Source organism: Vulpes lagopus, chromosome 5 (assembly GCF_018345385.1).
Source record: "Vulpes lagopus strain Blue_001 chromosome 5, ASM1834538v1, whole genome shotgun sequence".
Lineage (NCBI taxonomy): Eukaryota > Metazoa > Chordata > Mammalia > Carnivora > Canidae > Vulpes > Vulpes lagopus.
Genome location: NC_054828.1, coordinates 77,186,443 through 77,196,032, shown reverse-complemented (window position 1 = coordinate 77,196,032; position 9,590 = coordinate 77,186,443). Strand labels below are relative to the sequence as shown.

The 9,590-nt window shown below is 40.3% G+C and overlaps 1 long non-coding RNA gene across 1 annotated transcript; it reads right to left on the bottom strand.

Annotated features, from left to right (window-relative positions):
• Positions 1-2,044: 2,044 nt before the first annotated feature.
• LOC121491462 lies at positions 2,045-8,900 on the bottom strand. The gene is made up of 3 exons (XR_005987988.1): positions 8,548-8,900; positions 4,656-4,731; positions 2,045-2,541 (listed from the first exon to the last, which is right to left on the bottom strand). It is a non-coding gene; the product is annotated as an uncharacterized LOC121491462 (long non-coding RNA).
• Between the last annotated feature and the right edge of the window lie 690 nt (positions 8,901-9,590).

The following is a 9,590-nucleotide window of genomic DNA, read 5'->3' as shown; positions in this document are numbered from 1 at the left end:
CAAAGTAGGAGTTGCTATATTTTTCCTTCTACCACTTTAGACCGATTGTGTGGGGAGTCATCAGATTTGTAGTTTCACTGTGAGCTATCCAAGAGAACAGAAATAACTAGGGCACCTGGGTGGCTCAGTCAGTTAAGTGTCTGCCTTCAGTTCAGGTCATGATCCCGGGGTCCTGGGATCAAGCTACACATTGGGTAACCTGCTCAGTGGGGAGTCTGCTTCTCCCTTTCCCCCTTGAGCTCTCTCTCTCAAGTAAATAAACAGACAGACAGATAGAAAGAAAGATCACTTAAAGGTCAGGGATTAGGTGCTAGACCCAAAATAAAGTTCTCTCTCTTTGGAGTGTGGGTGAGTACATTTTCATGCATGCATAGAATCATTATACGCTATTAAGTGGGGGCATTTTAAAAATCATGTGTATGGAAGAAAGGAAGCCAAGAGATGGACTGCAGTGCAGAGCTATTATTTTTGGATGGCTCAGGTTGTTTCCCTTCTTATAACAAATGCCCTAATTTTCCTTCTGAGGGACTATCCGTCTCTCAATTTTAGTCTTGTCTGGAAGAGCCTTTTACCTTCCCCACTTCTCCCTCTTTGTCCTGAAGACAAAGGGCTAGGTCTGGAACCCAGTTGGCCGGTTAGCTCTCCCACGTGGCACAGGCTGGTGGTTGGTTCAGAGCGGGCAACTGATCCAGAAGCTAAGGTTAAAGAAGCCCTCTTTCTCTATTGAAACTTCTGATTGAAAAGACTACATAAATCTCAAGATGCTGAGGCTGGAGGCTGGAGGCTGGAGGCTAGAGGCTAGAGGCTGGAACCTGAATGTGGCATCAAAATAAAGAGAGAGAGAAGCTTATCTGAGGTCTTAAATTCAGACATTCCTAACCTATCCCTGTACTGGTCAGTTATTAAACGTCCCCAACCATGACTGTGCTTATTTATTAATCTAATTGAAGTGGATGTCTACCCACTTCAGCAGAATTAGTTCTAACTAAACTCAGAGATTTTGAGTTTTGGGGGGGGGGGTATTTCTTGTGGCAAAATACTTAGGAAAGAGGGAGGGGAGCAGGTGGCAAAGGTGAACTCACCTGGACAGAGTATCAGTGAAGTGTTCTTTTTAAAAAATATTTTTTATTTAAATTCAATTTGCCAACATATAACACTCAGTGCTCATCTCATCCTGTGCCCTCCTTGGTTCCTGTCACCCAGTCACCCATCCTCCCACCCTCCTCCCCTCCCACAACCCTTTATTTTCCAGAATTAGGAGTCTCTCCTGGTTTGTCCTCCTCTCTAATTTTTCCTCACTCAGTTTCCCTCCTTTCCCTTATAGTCCCTTTCACAATTTCTTATATTTTACATATGAGTGAAACCATATGATGGTTGTTTCTCCAATTGACTTATTTCACTCAGTATAATAATACCCTCCAGTTCCATCCATGTCAAAGCAAATGGTGGGTATTCATCCTTTCTAATGGCTGAGTAATATTCCATTGTATATATAGACCACATATTCTTTATCCATTCATCTTTCGATGGGCACCGAGGCTCCTTCCACAGTTTGGCTATTGTGGACATTGCTGCTAGAAACATTGGGTGCAGGTGTCCCAGCATTTCACTGCATCTGTATCTTTGGGGTAAATCTCCAGTAGTGCAGTTGCTGGGTCATAGGGTAGCTCTATTTTTAACTTCTTGAGGAATCTCCACACTGTTTTCCAGAGTAGCTGTACCAGTTTGCATTCGCACCAACAGTGCAAGAGGGTTTCCCTTTCTTCACATCCTCGTTTACATTTGTTGTTTTCTGTTCTGTTAATTTTAGCCATTCTTACTGGAGTGAGGTGGTATCTCATTGTGGTTTTGATTTGTATTTCCTGATGGCAAGTGATGCGGAGCATTTTTTCATCTGCTTGTTGGCCATGTGTATGTCCTCTTTGGTGAAATGTCTGTTCGTGTCTTCTGCTCATTTCATGACTGGATTGTTTGTTTCTTGGGTGTTGACTTTGATAAGTTCTTTATAGATCTTGGATACTAGCCCTTTATCTCAAATGTTATTTGCAAATATCTTCTCCCATTCTGTAGGTTGTCTTCTAGTTTTGTTGACTGTCTCCTTTGCTGTGCAGAAGCTTTTTATCTTGATGAAGTCTCAATAGTTCATTTTTGTTTTTGTTTCCCATGCCGTCATACATGTGTCTTGAAGAAGTTGCTGTGGCCAACTTCCAAAAGGTTGTTGCCTGTGTTCTCCTCTAGGATTTTGATGGATTCTTGTTTCACATTCAGATCTTTCAACCATTTTGAGTGTATCTTTGTGTCTGGTGTAAGAGAACAGTCCAGCTTCATTCTAGTGAAGTGTTCTTTTTCTCAGTAGAGACCACTTGTTGCCAGTGCCAGCTCTCCAATTCCATCATCCAGGCTGGTTAGGACAGTGTATGGGAAACTGACCACTGTCAAGGGTTGAAATGACACAGAACACAAGGATCGGCCAGTGTCTGATTTGAGAGAGAGCAGCCATGTTCTCATCCTTGTAGTGATGTTTGCTGAAAAATAAATAAACTAAAAAAAAAAAAAAAAAGATTTTCAACCCTTACAGTTATTGTGTAACTTGGTTTGTTTATTAATAGTTAACACACAGCTTCATTTTTTGTTCTTATGTTTTGTTTTATTTTGTTTTCTGGTAACATTGAACTGCTGCTTCTTCAGGCCTAAAACTTAAGATTCCCACATCGGGGCCTTTCTTCTTCTTCTGCCCAGAGCCAGCTCTCCACTGCCAGTCCCAATCTTTTTGTGGATAGCTGCTTCCCACCCTATACCTGTTATAGAGACCTTCTCAGACCACTCTATTTACAGTAAACCCCCCTTCTTTATCTCAGTCCTTTGTTTTCCTCATGTTTGAAATACATTAAGAAACTTTTTTTTCCTGTGTTTTGTCTCCCTCCTGCAGGTAGCATGGAAACTCCGTGAGTACAGTCAGTGTTTCTCTGATTCATAGTTTTGTCCCAAGAGTCTAGCATAGTGCTCAGCTTTTATAGCAGGAATTCAGAAGTTACTTGGTGAATGCTCTTAATGAGGAAATATTTTCTAAGCACCTGTGAAGAGCATTAATGTTCAATGTGAACAACTTCTCTTAGAGATACTCTTTTACAGTAAACTTCTTATGAAAGTATAATGTGTAAAAATGAAGACTTCATTAAAGTATAAAATACGCAGATATCAAAGACTATCTTATTTCCTAGAGGAGAATTCGGAGATGAGGAAAATGAGAGTATTTTCCACCTGATCAAGGGAAATAGAGGGAGGAGAAGGGGATGTTTTTTGCTGGGATTAATTTAGCTGAGGGCTAGGTCTAAAATAGTCCACCTCCTACAAATGTTTCCCCTAGCATGAGCACAAGACTTTGTTTCCTTGCTGGGCTTCAAATAGCCTGGAAACTCTTACCCCTTAAGGATCAGGAGAGGAAGAAAATAAATTATGAGTCATAGGAAACAGGTGAATATAGACCAAGGTATAAACTTCAACAGCCTCTGTACTCCAAAAACTAGAAAGACATTTAGTTCACTAAGTTTTTAAAACAAATCTGTAACTGATTAAATAGAGAAACTTTAGATGCCCCCTCTCTAAGATTAGAAGCAGAAGAATATCCAATATTGGTGCTACTCTTCAAGATGACACTGGAAATCTATCCCAACCCAACATGACAAGAAAATCAAAGGTATAAACATTAAGAAAGAAGAAACAAACAATTATTTGTAGATGATAAGTTCATCTACATGGAATTCATTATAAACCAGGAACCATCTATTTATTTAGCATTCACAAATAATCCCTATTTCACAAATAAGGAGGCCCTGAGAGGCTATATTAGTCCAAAGTTATTCAGAAGTAAGTCTCAGAGTCTGAATTTAAGAACATTCAGTGTGGGAGTGTGAAGGACAGAGCCAGGAAGTCCCACCCAACAGCCCTCCCCACCCATGCTTGTATTCATTCCTGTGTTGGTGTATACCTGCACCTTTTGTGCATGGCGCACAGCATTGGGGACACCAAAACGACAGCATAGGTCCTGATGGTAATCTGGTGGGAGATCAATAACCATACAAGGAAATAACTCTGCTTATCTGAAGGAATCCAGGCACAGAAGAAACTGAGATTGTCAGAAATTGCTTTCCCAGGGGTGACACCACAGCTGAGTCTTTGAGAAGTAGGTTTTCTGAGCACTTCCAGTGAGGACAAAGACCGAGGTGCCACAGCGGAGAGGGTGGGGCAGGATAGCCCTGCAATGTGACAAAGGCTAGAGAATTAGGTTTGGCCAGGCCCTGAATGACACTGTGAGCCATGTGGAAGAGTATGGACAGTGGATGCAGCACAGGGTTAATGAGACAGCCTGGAAAAGAAAGCATCTATAAGGGTAGACAGACTGGAAAGAACATAACTCAGCCCTTATAGGTTGAATGAGGAAGTGGGGTTAAATTGCTTTATTTTCTTTATAGACATAAAGAAACATACACTCAACAGCAATGTTCACTTCCATTGCCATAATCATTTTTCTGTAATTTACCACTAGTCACAGCTTTTTAAATGGTGTTACCAAAACTATATCCTCTTCTGAATAAGGGTGTATTAAGCCTTCAGCCGACTTGGCTGGTACCCTCCCCGCCTGCGCCACTCATCACCTTTTTCTCTTTGATCCTTCTGGCTTCATCAGTAGGTTTATCATCTCCGATCAAGCAAGAGGGTTCCCCAATATGGCTTCAATGAAACAGAAAAGAAAAATACACTTATTCAACAAATATTTGCAGAGCCTTTACAGTGCTAGGATACCACAGTGAATAAAAAATGGCTCTGACTCTAAAGGAGCTTATGGGCTTGAGTTGACCAAATGGATAATAAAATTTAAACCAGAATCAGCAAACATTATATGATACTGTGTGTCAAGCTGTGTTCTTCCATACAGGAATCTGTCAGTCATTTAATTCTATGGACAGCCCACCCTATGAGGCAGTTTGTATGAGACATTCCTGCCATCTCACCTTACTAGTGGGCTTTGAAGCCCAGCAGCATAACTCCAGTGTCTGTGACTTATCTGCTTCACTTTAATGGTCTAGTGACAATCTAGTGTGATAAATGATATGATGCAGACATGTTGCATTAGAGAAACGTTCAGGGTATACTGGCACCTAACCCAGGCTTAGGGGTCAGGAATCATTTTCTGAAAAAGTTTCAAGCCATACCTGAAAGGGGCAGTAGGAGTTAGCCAGGTGACAGAGGAAAGGAGGGAGGTGATCAAAGGAATCCTAAGTGCAAGGACTCAGAGCCCAGAAACAAGTATGGCACCCATTGCAGAACATCTTGGAAGGCCAAATGAGGTCAGGAGGAGAGAGTGAAGGTGGAGACAGGGAGGAATAGAAATTAAGTTAGCTATTATAGATCTTAATGTTTAGTGCTAGAAGAAAGCACATAAACAAGGCAATGGAACTAAGTTCCAGAAAATCCTGAGTTTAAATATTATATCCCTTTCAAGACATGATGACTTTTTTTCAAGTCAAAATTCAAATCATTTGTTTTTGGATTTGTGGATTCATTTAATGTGTTAGAAAAGTATTACTTATTAACTACATGGAGTTACATGTTTAACCATTCATCTCTGTTGAAAGGAATAGAATTGCATTAAAATAAATATGAAATTACTCTTACAAGTCAGTTACTACTCTGATTGAACTGTCATTCTTAAGTTCAACATATATTTATGGAGCACCTACTATATATCAGGCCTAGTATATGATACCAGAGGATACCTCAGTGAAGAAGACAGGTCCGTGAGCTTGCACTAGGCATATTTCAGCAAATCCTGAGTATCTTAGAAGTCTTAAACCATGGTTTTAATACTTGTAGAATATATAAAGATTTTTGCCCAAACATCTCATCTTACAGATAAAGAAACTAAAGAAGTTAAGCGATTTTACAACTCAGTGTGGTGCAGTGCTGGGGGCTTGACCTAGAATCACATATTCCCATGTCATTGCTCTTTACAGTAGCACTCTACTAGCTTATACATTCTTTTTTTTTTTTTTTTAGCTTATACATTCTTAATCATGGGTTCAAAGGAGCATTTGATGAAAAGCCAAGTAATGCTGTAAATTGGGATTCTCATTGGAGTATTTCTTGTGCAATTTAACATTCTCTCCCTCTCAAGGAGACAGAACATGGAAGACTCCTAACTCTGGGAAATGAACTAGGGGTGGTGGAAGGGGAGGTGGGTGGGGGTTGGGGGTGACTGGGTGACGGGCACTGAGGGGGGCACTTGATGGGATGAGCACTGGGTGTTATTCTATATGTTGGCAAATTGAACACCAATAAAAATAAACTTATGTATATATAGCAACATTCTCTCCCTCTCACAAAATAATAGCCTAGAAAAAGCCAACATTGTCCAATTTACCAGAATGTTTTCACATTCATTATTTCATCCGAACTTCAAGTGACCCTATGAGGTAGACTTCATAGATATTAATCTCCATGCAGATGAGGAAACGGAGGCTTAGGGTTTCAGTGACATGAGTATGGTGACAAAGTAAGAGCCAGGAGGGCAGAGTCAGCTGCCCCAGGCCGCAATCCACAGAGACATAAAACACCCCAGGAATTAATCAGAGTTTCAGTGCCATTTAACTCAGATTTCCACCAATACTCTCAACACAAGTGATGAAACATAAGTTGTGATGAAACATAAATTGTTTCTATCCTCACTCAAGAAGATGTCCTTGGATAAAAATACGAAAACACTCCCAGGTCTGTGGATTTACCTTAGTTGAGATTTTCTGTGATGTGTACATGTATGTTCCTTGATGTAACTAGAGTCTTGTCCTAATCCCAAGAAGGCCTAAGGCTGGCAGCTGAATTCTGAAACCGGTATATGACAAAGCACAGAGAATAAGAGATTTTTTGAAGTATAAATTTTAATCCCTTGATTATATCTCCCACGGAGTCATGTAATTGGAAATGAAAGCTGAAGAGAGAACAAAGATTGTAGAAATGTAACGTTTTATGGATATCAAAGTCAATAAATAAATTAATAAAAGGAAATGTAAAAAGCTATACTCATGTTATAGATGATACAAGAGAAGTGTAATTACATCCTTGCTATTAAGGAATTAGAACAACAAGGTATTTAGATAAAAAATGAAAAGTCACTCTTCACATACCATGGGTGGTCCTGCTACTCCCACAGTGATTTAGGAGAAATATTTTTTTTTTAGGAAACATAACTTGAACAAGACTGTGCAATTATATCCAAGTAAGTTAACTCTGCCTTTGGTGAGTGTGAGTGACTAATGCTTTCCAGTTACAGGTGTCAGGAAAACTGTGCTGCAAAAGATAATTTCAAACAAGTAAAAATATACTGCTGTAGTTAGTACATGTAACAGATCCCTTTATTTGAGCATAAAGAGAGATTTGGTTTTTCTTAATGGAACTAATCATCAATGCTCACCAGCCCTCCCTATTAAAGGCTATGAATTTGAAGGGACGCCAAATGATCCAGGGTCTAGATTTGTCCTCCCGGCCTCAGTTTGTTGGCTGGGTTCAGTTCTTTTACCCTGACAGTCTGTTTTTCACTGTACATTCTTTGCTCTTTCCACTATCACATTTCCCACCCCAAATGCCTAGAGTCCTAAGCACCACAGACCACTCGCACTATTTTATTCAGATTTTTAAAATTAAAATACAATCAATATGCAATGTTACATTAGTTGCAAGTGTTTGGCATGTTGGTTCAACAATTCTATACATCACTCGATGTTTGCCACAAATGTTCTCACCACCTGGTCACACCATGGTGAAAAGTGTCACCATACAACACTACTACAAATTATGGACTATATTCCCTGTGCTGTACTTTTCATCCCTGTCATTTATTTTTTTATAAGTAGAAGTTTGTACCTCTTGATCTTCCTCACCTATTTTGCCTGTCACCCCACCCACTTCCCCTCTAGTAAAAGCCAGTTTGTTTTCTGTGTTTTCTACTGTTTTTGTTTGTTCATTTGTTTTGCTTTTTATATTCCACATGTAAGTGAAGTTATATGGTATTTGTCTTTCTCTGTCTAACTCATTTCACTTACCATTATCTCCTCTAGGTCCATCCATGTTGTTGTGAATGGCAACATCTCATTCTTCCTATGGCTAAGCAACATTCCATCGTGTATATACACACCACATCTTCATTATCCATTCATCTATTGATAGGCTACATTCTGTTTTTTAAGATTTTATTTATTTATTTGAGAGAGAAAGAAAGTACATGAGCAGAGGGAGGGGCAGAAGGAGAGAGAGAGAGAGACAGGCTCCTCACTGAGCAGGGAACCTGATGTGGGGCTTAATTCCAGGACCGCAGGATCATGACCTGAGTGGAAGGCATATGCCCAACAGACTGAGCCATCCAGGCCCCCTTGCTTTCTATTTTATACTGTTTTCATTGATTTATGAGATGTTTTCTGCAAATTATTGATTCTGTCTCCCCAACTAGACTTGAAGCTTCTCAGGGCAGGAATCTCACCTCATGCTTATCCTCACCTGCCTCCAGCACTGAGTGCCCATGCTGCACTGGGAACGGAGTAAGTTCAGAAGCACCTGGAGGACTGTAGCTCTCCCCTATCTCTTCTGCAGAATTCAGGGTAACTACTCAGCAACCACATGTGCATGGCCCAGAGCAGATGCAGAGTTCATGTTTTCCCAGTGTGGAGGTCAGTCTTGGTCTGTTGCCGGTGCTGTGGGCTCTCCTCCACAAACCCCCTAAGCCTCTTCCTGGTCCTGCCTCCCAAAGTAGTTTCCTTGGTCCTATCGTTAGTACTCCAGCTGTACTTAGTTCCTGGTTTAACTTCCGATTAACTATCAGCCAGAAATCCTTTCTGGTCCAGGACTTCATGGGACACTCTCTTATTTTGCTTACTTTGCTTCCTTCTCCTACTTCAAGATTCATCATATGAGCTTCTATTTCTTCTGGCTGCTCCTAGAGGCACTTAATCCATTACCAATGGACTCTTTAATAGCTGCTTTAATCATTTACACTTACAATTATTTATTGAGATTACCCACACCAGCCCACAAAATGGGAAATTCTGTCCCAGTGTCGTTGGGTCTTATGTGCTTTCATTGTACCTGCATGTTCTCCTGCCTGGGACCTAATCTGTAACTCTAGAGATAAAATCGTGCACTTTTTTTTTCCTATGAGATTTTACTCATGGTCATTTGCTTTGGCTGTTGAATATAAACGAACCAGTTTAACAGCCTTAAAAGGTCAACTGAAAAAGGAACCAGTCAACCTGTGTGCCCATTAAAAATAAGTGGAAGAATTATGGAGAGCCTTTATATCTTATATGAAGACTTATTTATTTGTTTATTTATTTTTTTGAGGATGAGTGAAATGCAACGCCTGGTGGGAGGAGGCCAGTTAATTGAGATTGTGCCCTGACATACATCTGTTAGAATATTTGGGTTGACTCCATTTAAAGATGTGGGGAAATCAGAACAAGGGTATGTGCCAGGCTGGGGTCTCTAAGTTAAAGATTACGTGAAAAGTTTTGAAGGCACAGAAGCCAGGGTAATAACTATTCTAA